This window comes from Strigops habroptila, chromosome 8 (assembly GCF_004027225.2).
Source record: "Strigops habroptila isolate Jane chromosome 8, bStrHab1.2.pri, whole genome shotgun sequence".
In the NCBI taxonomy this organism is placed as follows: domain Eukaryota; kingdom Metazoa; phylum Chordata; class Aves; order Psittaciformes; family Psittacidae; genus Strigops; species Strigops habroptila.
The window spans coordinates 55,516,078-55,532,351 of NC_044284.2; the positions used below are offsets into that span (position 1 = coordinate 55,516,078).

The window sequence follows — 16,274 nt, forward strand, 5'->3', positions numbered from 1 at the left end:
CTGAGTATTCTGGTTAAGTATCCTAACATCTTTTTGTTTCCTTCCTTCCCCCCCCCCCGCCCCTTTTCTGATAATGTCTCTGCACCTCTTTTAGCCCCCACCTGTATGGATTTCTTTCTTTCCATTTGCTGCTCATGTTAAAGCACCTCTAAAATGAAAGAATCCCAGAATTTCCACCTGGTCCCTCTGTCTGGAGCTCTGACCATCCCTCTCCCCATAAATGGGCCAGTCTTCACCTTCTTTGTGGTTCAAAAGCTGCCTTAATAATTTTCTATCTGCAGCCACTATCACCTCCTTCCAAAGACACAAACGAGGCTGTAAGATTTCGCTTCAGCTTTTTCCTGGTGAATTTCATGGAATAATATTTTTAAATATAGTCAGAGCTACATTGTCCCCTATGGCATTATTTAGCAAGCAACCACCCTAGCTATAGAAATGAAGTTCAGCACTGGGAAAACTTGCTAAGTGCTTTTAAATTGCTAAATTGGCATTTTTCCTTTGAAGTGTGCCAAGATTTTTAAAGACAGGGTTTTGACTGTCCATTTCATTTCTATACTGCAAAAATAAGACTTCACATTTTCTCGGTCTAATCCAAAACCCATCTCCTCAGGTCTTGTAAGACAGGGCTATGCTTTAGCTCACATGCTATATTATACCTGTTAAAAAAATAGCACTGAAAACCTGATTTTATGGTTTCAGACAGATTTTGAGGTTTAGATATATATTTTGGGGTTGGATAGATACTGTTGGTTTCGAATAGTTATTTATAGTGCTATTTGAGCTAAACAGTTTTCCCCTCAGCAAGTCCATTTCAGTCAATGTGACTGGTCATTGGTAACACATATGAACACAAGTCTCAAAATGGCTAATCTGCTGCGCTGGGGTGAGAAAGCAGAAAAAAACCCCATTTTCAACCCTGTTCATCAATATATTTGCAGGATTTCTTCCTTATCCTAAATGGTTTCTGGCTTTACTAATTGAACATTTTTAATCTTCCTTCTTTTTAATGTTATCCTGTACTTTCCTACCCACATTCTTCTTTTGAGGCGAAAATTCTCTTCCCTGATTCCCTCTGCAGAAAACTTCTTCATGCTAACAATCTGTTCCTAAACACTTGCCTGAAGGATACATTTGGCATATGAAATATTGGGGGGGGGGGGGGGAACCCCACAAAAAAACCCTAAAAAGCAATATTTTACAGCTAGAATACCTCTGCCAAATATAAATCATGTCATTTGCCATATCGGGTGTCTGTGCCCAGGTGCCGGCAGGGCTGAGCTCTGAGGAGAGGCAACCGGTTGCAGCCGGTTGGAGCCGGCACCACAACAGCCCCACCACAGGGCACAGCCGAGCCCCTCAGCAAAGGTGGTGGCACTTCAGTGATGATGTGTTTAATGAAGGGTAAAACCACCACAGGCAGAGGAGTGAGGGAGTCTGAGGAGAAGCAGGGTTGGAGGAGGAGGGAAGGGGTGCTCCGGGCACTGGTGTCCTGTGGGAAGAGGCGGGAGCAGATGGGTATTTCCCAAAGGACCAGGCCCCATGCAGGACTCACTCTGGAGCAGGCTCTCCTGGCAGGAACTGCAGCCCATGGGAAGAACCCAGGCTGGAGCAAGGGAACAGTGTGAGGAGGGAGGAATGGCAGAGAGGAATGGTTACAGACTGACCGCAGCCTCCCGTTCCCCTGCGCTGCTTGCTGTGGGGGGAGTGGAGTTGGTCCTGGGAACAGGGAAGGGTGGGGGGAATGTGTTGTTTTAATTTCCCTTTGCTTCTTACTATCCAAACCTATTTTAACTGGAAATAATCAGTTTTCGCCCAGTCAAGTCTGTTTTGCCTGTGATGGCAATTGGTGAGCCATCTCCCTGTCTTTATCTCGACCCAGGAGCTTCTTCATCTTACTTTCTCCCCCCATCCTGTTGAGGAGGGCGAGTGACAGGGCGGTTGAATGGGCATTTAGCAGCCAGCCATGATCAACCCAGGCTTCAGGTTAAGTCAAGTCCCCTACACACCTAAGTGCACTTTCTGCCACAGGGGTCAAACCCACCACTATCATTTACACCAACAGAACTCAGAGCTTAATGTAAGCTATTATTTCCTACGCATTATTGTCCAATGTAAATAAGAATGTAAAATCAAGCTATTGTATCATAATACTTTTAATTTAATGACTTTTACTGTATTTTTCATTAAATGTTGTGCACATATGACAATATTCCTCATTTATTTCCGAATTTATGTGGTCCAATGTGTTCAACCCCATAGGCTGGATTTCAGTTGCCTCACAGGTCACAGTTTAAAAGCTCTCTCTGGACAAAGTTTAGTGTGTAGACACCCCAAGTCACTTCAACCTGAGTTGTACATGTGATTCTGGTGGATCTTCTAAGATTAAGGCAGCAGACTGGATGAACACAGACTGTGGACTAGGTCCAGCATGTAAACTACTAGGTATACATGCCTCTCAGTGATCCCAGCAATTTCAGATATGGATTAAGTTATCTACAGCACAAACCAGAGGTGCAGATTTTGATTGAATTTCTTCCAAAGAAGGACACAGAAGCAATTAAATTTATATTTTAAGTTCACAGATCATTAAAACATTTCACTGCAAGGCGTAGGAAACAAGAAGATTATTGAGTAAGTAAAGACAGAGCAAAATGAGAGCTTGATTCCTGACCTATTGCCCATTTCAGCTTCTTTTTCAACATCAAACTAATCTGAACTGTATGGGGGACAGATGGCCCACTCAGAACTACCTTACAGAGCCCATAGTACCCCTAAACTAGTACTGGATGTCATGTACTGATGTCAGTGAAATCACTGATGGTGAAGAGCTGGTATGGTGGAACCCCTCCAAGCCAGTCTGCTCTGCAAATCCTATATACCTATCTCAAAACTAGCAGAACCTTTAACAATTTAATCATTGTGTGCACAATTCCCTGGGACTCATGACACTGTTTTCTCTCTTCATCTGTAATACTTGATTTGAATACTCACCCCCTTTTAGTGCAGCATTATCTCCTTTGGTGAATTGTATCTCACTTTACTACTTTTTGCCTATAGAACAGCCTGTTACCAGGCTCCTTCAAGGTACACGTCAGCTGCCATAGTCACCTGCAGTCATTTGCAGTTCAGTATCATTTGTACGTTTCATTAGCACACTATTTCTTCTCTGTCTCTAGCTGTTGAATAGGCTGGACCAAACACTAATGCCTTCAGTAACCAATTCAACAAGTTCATAGTGCTCAATAGACTATCGTTTGTAATATCAGAGCTTTTGCTCACAATCTGTCAGCCTAATTTCAACCCACATAGCAATGTCATTAAACAAGACAGAAGTTTTGGTACAAAGAAGCCTAGAAGTGTAAGAACAAAACATTTCCTCACTGTAAGAGGTGCTTTGTAGAAAACTGATAATGCCACTGAAAAACATTTTTTGGTGTCCAAGAAAGGATAAAAACTTCCCAACCTTAATCTCATAAGCAAAGCTAACAATTTTACGTACTGCCTTCGCACTGCTGTAATCATGGGAAATAGATTTATTCTAATGAGTGAGAATTATATTCCAATACGACAAGTAACACAATGAAATGCATTAGAAACTATAAAACAGGAGTTAAAACACTGATTACACTATAACTATTATACCATTTTAATATTTTAACGTTGAAAATAAACATTTTATTTTCTAAATGGCTTTTATTTTTTAATAGCTTTATAAGATTCCTTAAGATTTCTCTTTTCTTTTTTGTTAAATGTATAGCAAGAGAGAAGACTGTAATGAATGGTTAGATGGAAAGTTCCTCCTGTGTCACAGGAAGGTCTGTGCAATCATGCAATACAAACCCTCTGCTCTGCAGTACTTGAGGTGGACAGTTGCTGTGCTGAAATGATATTAAATTTAAGAGAAAGCCAGATAGCACCAGGTTTGTGTAATGAAACTATCAATAGTTTTCAGTCTCGATACAACTACTGTGAAACACTTCCCGTGCAGTTTTTATTCTGTGTACATTGCTAGTCTGGTAACTTGTGATATCAGTAAGTCTGTTCATCACCACATTGCTTAAGTACGTTCTTTTAAAATCAAAGAAAAAAGTCTCACACTACTAAAACATAAGCTTTGCTTTGCTTTGCTTTGCTTTGCTTTGCTTTGCTTTACTTCGGGTTCATGCCCGCACAAAATCATCACCACTCCATTCAATAAATGCAGAAGTTGTATCTACAAGATAATACAACATTTTTTAAAGCATCCTCACTCCATAATTTGTGACTAGCTTTATATTTGGGGGTTAACATTATACAACATAAGATATTAAGAATGTTGTTTAAGGTACATGTAAAATTAATGAACTGACAGAGTGATGCAATCTGCAAGGGAAAAAAGTCCAACAACATGAGCGGTGAGATCTGAACTTATTGACATTCTAAGACAATTCTTGTTTAATTTTATATATATATATGTATGTACATATTTTATAGTTTGGGTGCACATCTGGTTGTCCAGTGGCTTTCTGACCAAATCCTAAAGTAAAATAAGCATTTTATGAGAGTAGCTAGCACTTTACAAAACATTATGGACTTCTTCTCCTATGCACTCTGAAGTTAGTTGCAGGAGTTTGGGTTTTTTCCTATTATTATTTTACTTTACAGAAATATGGGCACAGATCTTTTTTAACTGATGGGAATGGGAACAAATCAAATTCCCAAGTGTCTATCAACTGACTTCCAATTAGCCTTGGGGTTTTAAGACATGCTCCATTTTCAGTCACAGTTCTGTTCAATACTCTTAGCATATTGAGAAAAGAAGAGACATACTTTTCTTTAATCATTCAAGCTGAAATTCTTAATTATATTTGCTGAAATTGCTTTATAGAGTAATGTTTAGTGCAACACACTCAAAATTGGAGAGTGGAAAGGGTCAATAGCACGTTTCAAGTTTCTTTAAAAGTCCGAAAAAAACCCAATGTTACTATTTTATTAATCATGCAACATACACTTAGTCCTCATAAAATATTAATGTATGTTGCTTCCTGCATCAATAAAAAGTGTACTTTGCACAAAGAAAGAAAACCTGCTTAAGAAAATGCTGGCTAAACTTACTAAGCATTCTAACAATTATCATAAAAACGCTAGAAAAGAAAATATAGATATGTTAGGCAATCCTAAAATCTTCTTAAACCACACATTGTGCTTTCCTACAGAGAATTTTAAGATGAAAAATAGACCTTGAGGGTCTTAGACAAGCCTCAGGCAATATAAAGAAAAAGGTCAAACACTCTGCTAAAAAGGACCGTTATCTTCAGAACAACAACTTATCAGCCAGCTTGCAGCCCTGCTTATTTACAGTTATTGGTCCCAGAGGAAGTGCACTTCAGCGCGGGGCGCGATTACTTTGTAATGAGTTTGCCAGAAATGGTAAAGGAAACTAATTTGTAACAATGTGCTGTTCCCTGCACATGAACTTTCTCAGAGACTTTTTTTTGTCCACCAATGAATAACTAACTTCAGCCTCCCTAATAAGCAGTGAAAACAGAAGTGCACTAAAACCGACTGAGTCGCAAGCATAAATGTGCTGAAATATCAGTGATTATCCCTCTCAGCTGTCCATTACAGTACTCATGATGACCACCAATTCCCCGGTGGTGGATATATAGAATGCAGGTTTCAGGGGGTGGATTTGCACATGAAAATTAACACCATTTGGAAGAAAATAGCCTGCACCTGTCACAGATTAGCAACAAAAGGTCAAATGCCTCCTTTTACACCTAGAGCACTTGCATATTGTATGCCTTGCTTATAGAAGCCTAATTCTAGTTTCTTAATTCAGAAAAGTGAGCGCCATGGTGAACTGAGGAGAAAAAAAGAATTAAGTCTTGGCTAAAAGCTATCAATAAATCTATTGATCAAGATACATATGAATGGAAGTAGCTGAGGCAATCTGTGTCTCTAAAAGAGGTAGTTTTTCAAAGGAGAATTACACAAAGTGCTCTTCTGTTTTTGTCAATATGCTGCCAGGTTTTGAAATGCTATTTTTCATCCACACAATAAAAATCTTGACAAGAAAGCAATAGAAAATCACTAATACACTTGCAGCTGCATTTCAATCTATACAAATTCTTTAAACAAAAACAACCACGGAACAGATTGGAATATACATCATTTTCACCAGTTGAACCTGGGATCAAGTCTGAGATAGCCAAACAGTATTAATCTATATTTTCACGCAACTCTGTATTTCACAAAATAAGGTGAAATGCAGAATATGGAATACCCTTTATGGAATTCATCCTTAAAGATCATAAAACACACTGAGATGATAAAGCAAAGAAATTCTATTGATACATTTTAAATGGAACAGGAGCTACAGGGACTGAGATCTGTAAAAACTTCTCTTGAGTGAAAGATTAGATATCTTCTGAAAGGAGTGTATCGAAGAATATCAGTTGTAAATTTCCACTGGCTTTATGGTCTTTGTCTGTGAAAAGAGTTCGATGAGAAGTCCTAAACAAATTCTAAGTAGCATTTGATTTTTAAATAAGAAAAAAGCCCCTAATGAAATAGTGATGATCTCTGACAACCTGTGGCTGGTTTTGCACCATATCCTGGACTCCTGCCCAAAGCATATGTCAAAGCAAAATTCTTGAAACTGCAAAGCACATGATTTGATTAAAAAGACAGTACCATAAAACCCACATATACAACACTGCTACAGTTAAATCAGTGTTTCTGAAAAAAACGCCAGTACTCTTCAACAATGTAGAATTCTTTCAAGAACCTGATGTTTCACTTAAAACAATAGCAACGGTCGTGACTCTGCTTTCAGTCAAAATCCAAATCGCCTTTGAAATATGTTCGACTATCAAATAGGCAAAGCATTTCAAAAGTACATAGCCCGAGAAGCTGGATGCTTCACACTTTACTTGTAGTCTCTTTTCTATCCTCCCTCTTCAATTAAGCAAGTTGAAATTGTTGACTTTCCATCATGGTTTAAATTCTTATCAATCAATAGTGACATCCAAAGGACAGTAAATCAGTAGCTTTTGTGAAAAAGATAGTACAGGAACAATAAATATCTTTTAGCTGCTACCAGCAACTGGTAAGAGGCCAGCTCCCGTCACTGGGAAGGGCAACTGAACTGTATGTATTACTGCATAACTTACAGAGGCTGAGCGATTCTGATTGAGTTTTTATTGTATTTAGACAATGTGATAAAATCTAATTGTGACTGACGGCACATGAAAGTTCTAGCTTTTACATTTTTCTTGTTTATCTATGAATATAGTATTAAAATTAATTGTATTGATCTTTTGGGAATGTAAGAGGTCTGGGTCTCCATTTGTTTGTTTGTTTCAACATCAAATGATTCAGCAACAATACGGAGAAGAGTAGTGAATCCAAAACTTCAAACATTCTTATCCTTTCCAACTACACTATTTCTTTTGGAGTAACAATATTTATTTTAATGGTGTTGCCCCTAACTCATAACGATGAGAGCACAATCTCATTTTTGGCACCTTTTTCAGCATTACAGTCTGAGCTCCACTTTTTCCAGTATTTTTCCTCACAAGCAATGTAAAAAAAGTGCACTAGACCCATCTCCTGAGGGCATTCTGCCCATAGTATCTGGAATCACAGTTACTGTTTCTCAGCGACCCCAAACAAGTGTAATGAATAAATCTACAATTCCTTTGTATTGAGTTAAATAGCAGAAATATTAATGAACAGTGTGGCCTAGACTAAAGCACCCACAGGACTTTTATAAATTAAAACTTTTGTCTATATCAGAGTTTATCACCCACAGAATTTATCACCCACAGTAGCTAATCTGAATCATTAGATTAGCAGAAAGCTTTGGGACTGTCCTCTGAATGAAGCGAAGAAGGTAGAAGGCCACTTTTAAGTGAGCCAAAGAATTGTCTTCCACACAGAAAATTAAGGGACTTGGAAACCTTTAAGAAAGAACTGGTTGAAAAAGGAAAGAGACATAAACTAGCTTAAATTTATTACTTGAATATAAAGAAAACAAGAAAGTTGGGGGGAAATCTTGTGATTTATTTTATTAAAAACAGCTATGAAAGGATTCTCATATTTTAGTAGTGTGGACAGAGACACCAATGGATAGCTTTAGGATTTCATCCTTTCAGAAACAAATACATTTCTTGGTCACTGTTGTTTGAGTGATATCTGAGCAAGGGGCAAAGGGGAATACAGGGATTAAAATTTATTAAGCAGTATTTTTGAGGCTTCTCCTGCAATGAGGATACTATCCATCATATTCGAAAAATCCTGGTAATCACGTGAAGTTCCCGATGACTGGAAGAAGGGTAATATAACCCCCATTTTCAAGAAGGGGAAGGTGGAAGACCCGGGAAACTACAGACCAGTCAGTCTCACCTCTGTGCCTGGCAAAATCTTGGAACAGTTTCTCCTGGAAAACATGCTAAGGCACATGAAAAACAACGAGGTGGTTGGTGACAGCCAACATGGCTTCACTAAGGGGAAATCCTGCCTGACCAATTTGGTGGCCTTCTATGATGGAGCCACGGAACTGATGGACAGGGGCAGAGCAGTTGACGTCATCTACCTGGACTTGTGCAAAGCGTTCGACACTGTCCCACATGACATCCTTGTCTCTAAATTGGAGAAACATCAATTTGATAGATGGACCACTCAGTGGATAAAAAACTGGCTTGATGGCCGCACGCAAAGAGTTGTGGTAAATGGCTCGATGTCCAGTTGGAAACCTGTAACGAGTGGTGTCCCTCAGGGATCGGTGTTGGGACCGGTCCTGTTCAACATCTTTGTTGGCGACATGGACAGTGGGATGGAGTGCACCCTCAGCAAGTTTGCCGACGACACCAAGCTGTGTGGTTCGGTCGATATGCTGGAGGGAAGGGATGCCATCCAGAGGGACCTTGACATGCTTGTGAGGTGGGCCGATGCCAACCTTATGAAGTTTAACCAAGCCAAGTGCAAGGTCCTACACCTGGGTCGGGGCAATCCCAGGCACTGCTACAGGTTGGGCGGAGAAGAGATTCAGAGCAGCCCTGCAGAAAAGGACTTGGGGGTGTTGGTTGACGAGAAGCTTAACATGAGCCGGCAGTGTGCACTTGCAGCCCAGAAAGCCAACCGTATCCTGGGCTGCATCAAAAGAAGCGTGACCAGCAGGTCAAAGGAGGTGGTCCTGCCCCTCTACTCTGCTCTTGTGAGACCTCACTTGGAGCACTGCGTACACTTCTGGTGTCCTCAACATAAAAAGCACATGGAGCTGTTGGAGTGAGTCCAGAGGAGGGCCACGAGGATGATAAGAGGGCTGGAGCACCTCCTGTATGAAGACAGGCTGAGAAAGTTGGGGCTGTTCAGCCTGGAGAAGAGAAGGCTGCGTGGAGACCTCAGAGCAGCCTTCCAGTATCTGAAGGGGGTCTACAAGGATGCTGGGGAGGGACTCTTCCTTAGGGACTGTAGTGGTAGGACAAGGGGTAATGGGTTCAAACTTAAACAGGGGAAGTTTAGATTAGCTATAAGGAAGAAGTTCTTTACAGTGAGGGTGGTGAAGCACTGGAATGGGTTGCCCAGGGAGGTTGTGGATGCTCCATCCCTGGCGGTGTTCAAGGCCAGGTTGGACAGAGCCTTGGACCACATGGTTTAGGGCAAGGTGTCCCTGCCCATGGCAGGGGGGTTGGAACTAGATGATCTTAAGGTCCTTTCCAACCCTTACGATTCTATGATTCTATGATTCTATTACAGACTTCCCAACCTAAGTAATTTTAAAGTTCTATCGTGTTAATCCCAAAGGCCACCTACTTACATCACTTGCAACTTTCCTTTAAAGATAATCCAGAAGAGTAAATATCATCTGGAAAGACAATGCAAGCAACTAAAAGAACTGAAATATTTTCTGTGGTTTTATGTTCATTAAGAGAAGCAGTCTTAATGGTGATCCCGACTTAGAGCACAATGAAAAACAGCAGCAGGTAATCCGAAAGGTTTAGTGATCATCATTGCTCAAAAACCACCATGAGCAAAACAGCACAATAAACAAGCAACAAATATCCCAATATATGACAAATATGATTGTGCAAAAAGCAGGCTTACATATGTATAAAGAAATTATATAATAAAATCTTGTTGGAGGAATTCAATAGTTTTCATCAAAAAAGATTGATATTTAATCACTTGCAGCCTTATTTCAAAACTGTCCTTATCAATAAATACTGATGCTTTCAGTTAAAGGATCTAAAAACTGGAGCCGTAAGGAATAAAATGTCAGTGTTCACTATGTAGGGAAACTGTAAAGGATGAATAAAATGGAGTCAGTCTCTTGACTCCTAGTGCATCTGTGAGATTCTTATGAATTACAAAAATATCAGCTGAGCCCAAGACTGCAGGACAAATTCTTCAAAAAAATCACAAAATCATGTCAATACAGAAAGTGGTAGCAGTAAAGTAGCAATGCATCAACTTGGATGGTGGGAAGTGTCAAGAATGCTTAAAAATCGGAGGCCCAGGCCCTAAGATGGCCATTGCACACCCACTACACCAAAACCACCAAATCCCCAGAAAAACCATCAGACTACTGGTTTCTCTGCTCCTTCTTTATCAATTCCCCAAAGGCCTCCCATGACAGATGGGCACCTATTTATCCGTGGCAGTGAACTTTTGTTAAAGGAAAATCAGAATACAGAGAGGTTTTGCATTAGTGTCATGAAACTCAGCTTTCTTTAATAAAGTATATGTTATCAAAATGGGTATCTCACGACTGTGTATGTATCACATCTTTCAAAGCAAAGCTCTTAAAGGAAAAGCATTTGGGGAAATTTCTGTTTGGAAGTCACTTAGCATATAATGGGTGCTATCCTAACTAAATAATTAATCAGTTAATAAATAAATTATAACAACGTCTGCAGCCTTAGCCATGGAAGCAACCACCAAAGCAACTCAGGGAATATGAACTACAGTACCACAGTGGGATGTACCATTATTGGTGTGCAGCAGGGAGATGCATATCTCTAAATAACTACTGTGTCAGGGCCTGATGCTCAATGTACAGCACTGAAATCTATTCATACCTATAGCCTCTAATGTAAGATATTCTCATATTTACCTGCTGCTTAGACATCATAGGTGTGCAAGCAACACATTGCAAATGGTTAAAAATGTTAAAAGCTGCATACTGTTTATTAAGTACATTACACTACTTATGTAATGCTTCCTACTCAATATAGTCATCATTTTGCAAAGACCCTAAGAATTCTTGTAATGCAAAAGGCAGAACAGTTATTTCATCCTACGAGTGAGGACATTGCAGTTGATTTATTACTGTACAGTAGTGCTGTAATTCTGCATTTGGCCTAGTTTGGTATCTGATACACAGAATCACCATTTTTCCAGGGGAATCCTTCTACAGTATAACTACAAACTGCCAGCTGCGGAAAATTAATTGTTTTAAAACTCAATCAGTCTGAAGATCTATACTTAAAATATATTCTCAAGGACCTCTCCAAAGTCACCAGAGCTGTAAATAAATTTGCTATTTTTTTATTAAAGAGTATTAATGGAAAGGTTCCAGGTATTGTCTTATAAAAGAATCTTGCTTTTTGAGATGGATCCTGAAGAAGAACCTTCTTTAACTAATAAATTACTGATTTTATAGCTAAAACTTTCCTTCTGCACCTTATACAAAAATTTCCTTGAATGATGGTACTGTAAGGATAGACTTTCAGTACACAAACTGGATCTGAATAATATCTGTCCTATGTACAGCTTTTGCACAAGAAACAATCTTATTTTAGTTTATTATGAAACTGAATTTGGTTCTCTATGCCATTATCAATCTAGTCACAAAAACAGTTTGGGGGCTAGAAATGTTATTCTCATTCTGTACATTAATCCCATTATTTCATTGCCTCGAAGTGAAATCTTACAATATAATCTCCATGATAAAATTTACAGATAGACTTTCATGCAGCCTGGGTACATTTTTAGCCATTTTATCACATTAGATTGATACACAACTTCACTGTTCTCCTACTGCTCTGCTGCACTCCCTAGTCTGATGTGCTTTTGTAGAACAATGTGATTTCCATACTTTTATCTTTATTACACAGCGGTTTGATCCTCCTGTAGGTAATGGCACTTCTTCCTGTATTTTCACTTTTATAATTCCCTGACTCCCGTGCCTTAATAATTCCCTTTTCTCCAGTACCTGCCTGTTCTGGAAGCCCTTGACTTTCAGTCTTACTAACAATTATGAAATACCAATGATGTTTACGTCCTAGCTTTACTCCACTGTACTACATACAACTATGTAGTACCAAAGAACTATTATAAAAACATTGGCTTGTTTTTATAATAGTGATAGAATTTACAGCAGGCCTTCTTAACTGTATCCACATGAACGCAACAGAAAACTACTTACCCTCATTTATCTTTGTTTAGCTAAAGCTTAAATTAGACCTTAAAAATCTATCTAGTTGGTGTTATTTTTTCAATCAGAAGTGATAATTTAAATATTGACATTTTAGATGGCACCAACATGTTTTTGTCTTCTGCTATGGTTAGAATATTTTATTATATCTGAATGTCTGTCTTAATTTTGCTGGGTCTTTCTTTTTTTTTTTCATTTTGACAAATCCAGAAGCATTTCCTTTTATTTCAAAGTATTTCTATGTTTGTAGTAAATTAAACATTAATCTTTCTCTGCAAATGTCAAGTGATATTTAAATGTTTTTCTGGCAGATAAATGATTATTAATATTAATGCAATAAAATCACAGCTCTTTGTCCTTTCTTTGATATTTAAGAAAAAATTAAGAATGTCAAAACAGTTCTGCAAAACGAGAATTCATTGGTCTACCATCCACTCTTCATTAGCCTGAGAGGTAAAAAATTACTGATCTTGTGAGACAATGTGTTTATAGAATCAGAAAGGGTTGAAAATGAATTACTCTATCAGTGGTAGAGTGTGTATCACTTCAGTGTGAAAATGCCTTGTTAAAGTTCATTTTAATTTAAAGCCCACTTTTGTCATTCAAAAAGATTTAACACAATGAAAGAATCTTTGTCACTTTCATAATTAGCCCCTCTTGCACTAAATGAGAATAAAATCTGATCAGAAGTCCATATAGGCAAGGTCATAAATCAAACAGAAGAGCTACACAAACAGTCCTGTAAGATGTCCAAAGACACACACAGCTTGGAATTAAAGCACTATAGTCAGGATCCACTCCCAGAAACACAGCACAAAAAAGCCCCAATAATATCTGTTTGACAGGCTAAATTTATCTCCATATTCTGTAGCCCTATAAACACATTTTGCTGTTTAGATACAAAAGCAATTTCAGCACCAAGGACAATTCAGGAAAGCAAACAGCTGTTAAAGTGCTGCTATTACCGTTTGCCAACCAAAGTCAAATTAATTTAACTTAATGCTCTCACTTCAAACTGTGGCAGGAAAAAAAGAAAAGGAAATAAAAAAAAAAAAAAGGCAAAAAAAAAAAGCCATATATGATAATTTTCATAAAGCAGGAACAAAAATTGTTTTAACAGGTAAAACTCCTTAGGAAACCAAGTTTAATTTTATAGGTGTGAGCATGCAGCCCACCTCAAATGTTGACTGGATTTCACTCAACTTATTTTCATTTTCAGATGAAAGTAAAAAGATATTTTGAAAGATGTAATAAAATCCTCAGCCTTGGACACTTATGGAAAGAGAGACAGCACATCACTCTCTCTACTCAGGGATCATCTGACTACCAACAGGAATCCAAGCCATCAGCATATTATTTTACTCCTCATGTTAACACACAGTGAGGGTTTCATCTACACAAGATGTCTAAAACATGAGGAGAGTGGAGGACAAGGAGAGGGCAAGGTAAGGATTTGAGGGAAAGACTGTTCCGAGGAGGCAGTCTGCAGTGACAGTATGTATTCTAGAACATGTACGTTTTACAATTCAATTTATTATTTTAACATTAAATGCTAATTTTAAATATTAATCAGCTGAGAGTTACTTGGAAAACTGCTACATCTATACCAACAGGAATTTTCATGAAAGCACACAATTATACCCATAAAGTACACATATATGTGTAGACATCTGGATATACTTCTACCTTCGACTACATTGCTATGTACATCAAAAATGCGCAACTTTCCTTTGTGAGCATTTGTTTTCTAACAACATCTTCACTGCAGAACCAAGCTATTAAAGTCATGTCTCCAGCCATATAAACACCAAACTACTTTCAAAGTAATGGCTTGGCTGGAGTGGTTGGTTACATGTCTGTCATATGTTCTCAGAATTTCAGGGTACATTAATTACACAATGACCATAAGTAATTTGATTCCACATATTTAGGAGACATGAAAATTGGTCTGCTAAGCAACAGACTGAAAAGCATTAGTGTAACAGAAAGAGAGAAAAGCATTTTCTCCATCCTTCTACAATCTTATACTTCAGTTCACTAACAGTAAACTTCTCAGGTTGGTTAAAATATAGGGAGGACACAAGTGATTGTCCTCTTGGATACAGCCACCTGTGCTTAAGTCACAAAAGAAATGTAATTTGCCTTGCCTATCGGACATACAGGTATCTAAAAAGTGTGAATTGCAAACTACTGTATAAGCAAACCAGGCCTGAGAACTGTGAGGAAGGCATGCAGGTGATTAAAGAAAGAAAATAGATTTAAGATGGATGGGATGAGAATCTGAGACAGAGATATTATTGAAATTGTACTGCCTACATCTTTTTCTTGTGAATATTCCAAAAAGCCAACAAGGCTTTTAAACAAAAACCAGGAGGGCTGCTTTATAAGAAACAAGATTAATTGGCTTTTAAATAAAGAAAACTCAAAATGACTAAGTAAGAAGGAATAAAAATCAAAACAGATCTCCCTGCCCACTGTGTCCCTGCGATCAGACACTCTTCCCACAACTGCCTTTAGTCTTCTACTCAGTGAAGTTGCCAGAATTGCAACAAATTCTAGACAAGCCTCTCTTGGAGCCCCAGGAAAACACTCTCACCTCCATGGCCAACTCTGTCTCTGCTCCTTGTATTTCTCAACAGTTTTGCAGTCTCTGGGTGTCCCAGCTTCCCTGCCTTCTGCACCCTCGCCCTCATGTGCCCGTGTCACTCTGTGCTCTGAAAGCATCTCACTCTGGAGCAGGCTCAGCCGTTCCCAATGGAGGGCAAAATCTCCCTCTAGATGGTTCCATTTTGCTTTGTCATTCCATTTGACAGGGCAAAAATGAAACAAGTAACATCCTTTCAATGGGTTTAAACAGAAAACTCCACCAAATCAACACTGTAAAAGACACTTCCAAAGTTCCTCTCTGATTCTCACATACTGTGTATCCATGTAGGGACAATTCAAGTGTTACAGTCAATCAAACAACTCATAATAAGAAGTAGACCCCTCTCAGCATGCCTTCACACCTCAGCTCCTTCACACCTCCTCATGAAATAGAGAGGATACCAAAGGAGAGCCTTTGCAACCAAGGAGTTCAGATCTTCCCTTTTCCCTCATGCCAACAAAATCTCATACCTTCTCTTTTACTTATGCTGTTACTTTTCACCTTTATCTTCAACACACAAAACTCAGAGGAAACAATGATTTTGAAAGTCCTATGAAATATGACTATTGTTTTAAGTCTCATTTCTTCTTAACCAAATGCTGCTGCTACAGTGGAAAAAGAACCAGCACCTCTGCCAACTGAGCATCAATACAGCCAATGCCTTCCGACTGTCAAACTGGGAAATATTACATCTTGAAGAAACAGCTTTATAAAGATTGCAGCTCTAATAAAGATTGCAGCTATATTAGCAGGCAATTAATACGAGCCAGAGAACCCAGAGAGGGGTGGAAGGGTGTAAGACATGGAGGCAGGAGGACGACATCTATGAAACAGGAGCAAGCAAGCTCCTTCTAGCTAGGCTAATCAGAAAGCCAGAGCTTCTGAAAGAAGAAGTGTGGCCTCACAATTCATAGGCATGTTCTCAGCTTCTCGTTTGGAGTCTTTCCATCACACTGCAGGTCTGATTGCCACTCATCTGTTAAGAAAGACAAGTAGCACTTGGTCTTACAGATCTCAGCTTGTCCCTCATGAGCAGGCACATAATCTCAACCCTTCAGCACGTCTTCAGCTGAGATGCATTGATCTTTGTAATGTTTATTCTCCATTAAGAAAGAAATCTTCAGACCAGAGCAGACCAATTATTCTCATATTACTCATGTCTATATATAGGCTGAAGTGCAGGGTATAGCCAGAGGCATATGTGAG

The 16,274-nt window shown here is 38.8% G+C and overlaps 1 protein-coding gene across 2 annotated transcripts in view; it reads right to left on the reverse strand.

Moving 5' to 3' along the window:
- The window catches only part of AGBL4 (ATP/GTP binding protein like 4), a 956,884-nt gene that overhangs the window by 906,557 nt on the left and 34,053 nt on the right, over positions 1-16,274 (reverse strand). The window lies entirely within an intron of this gene.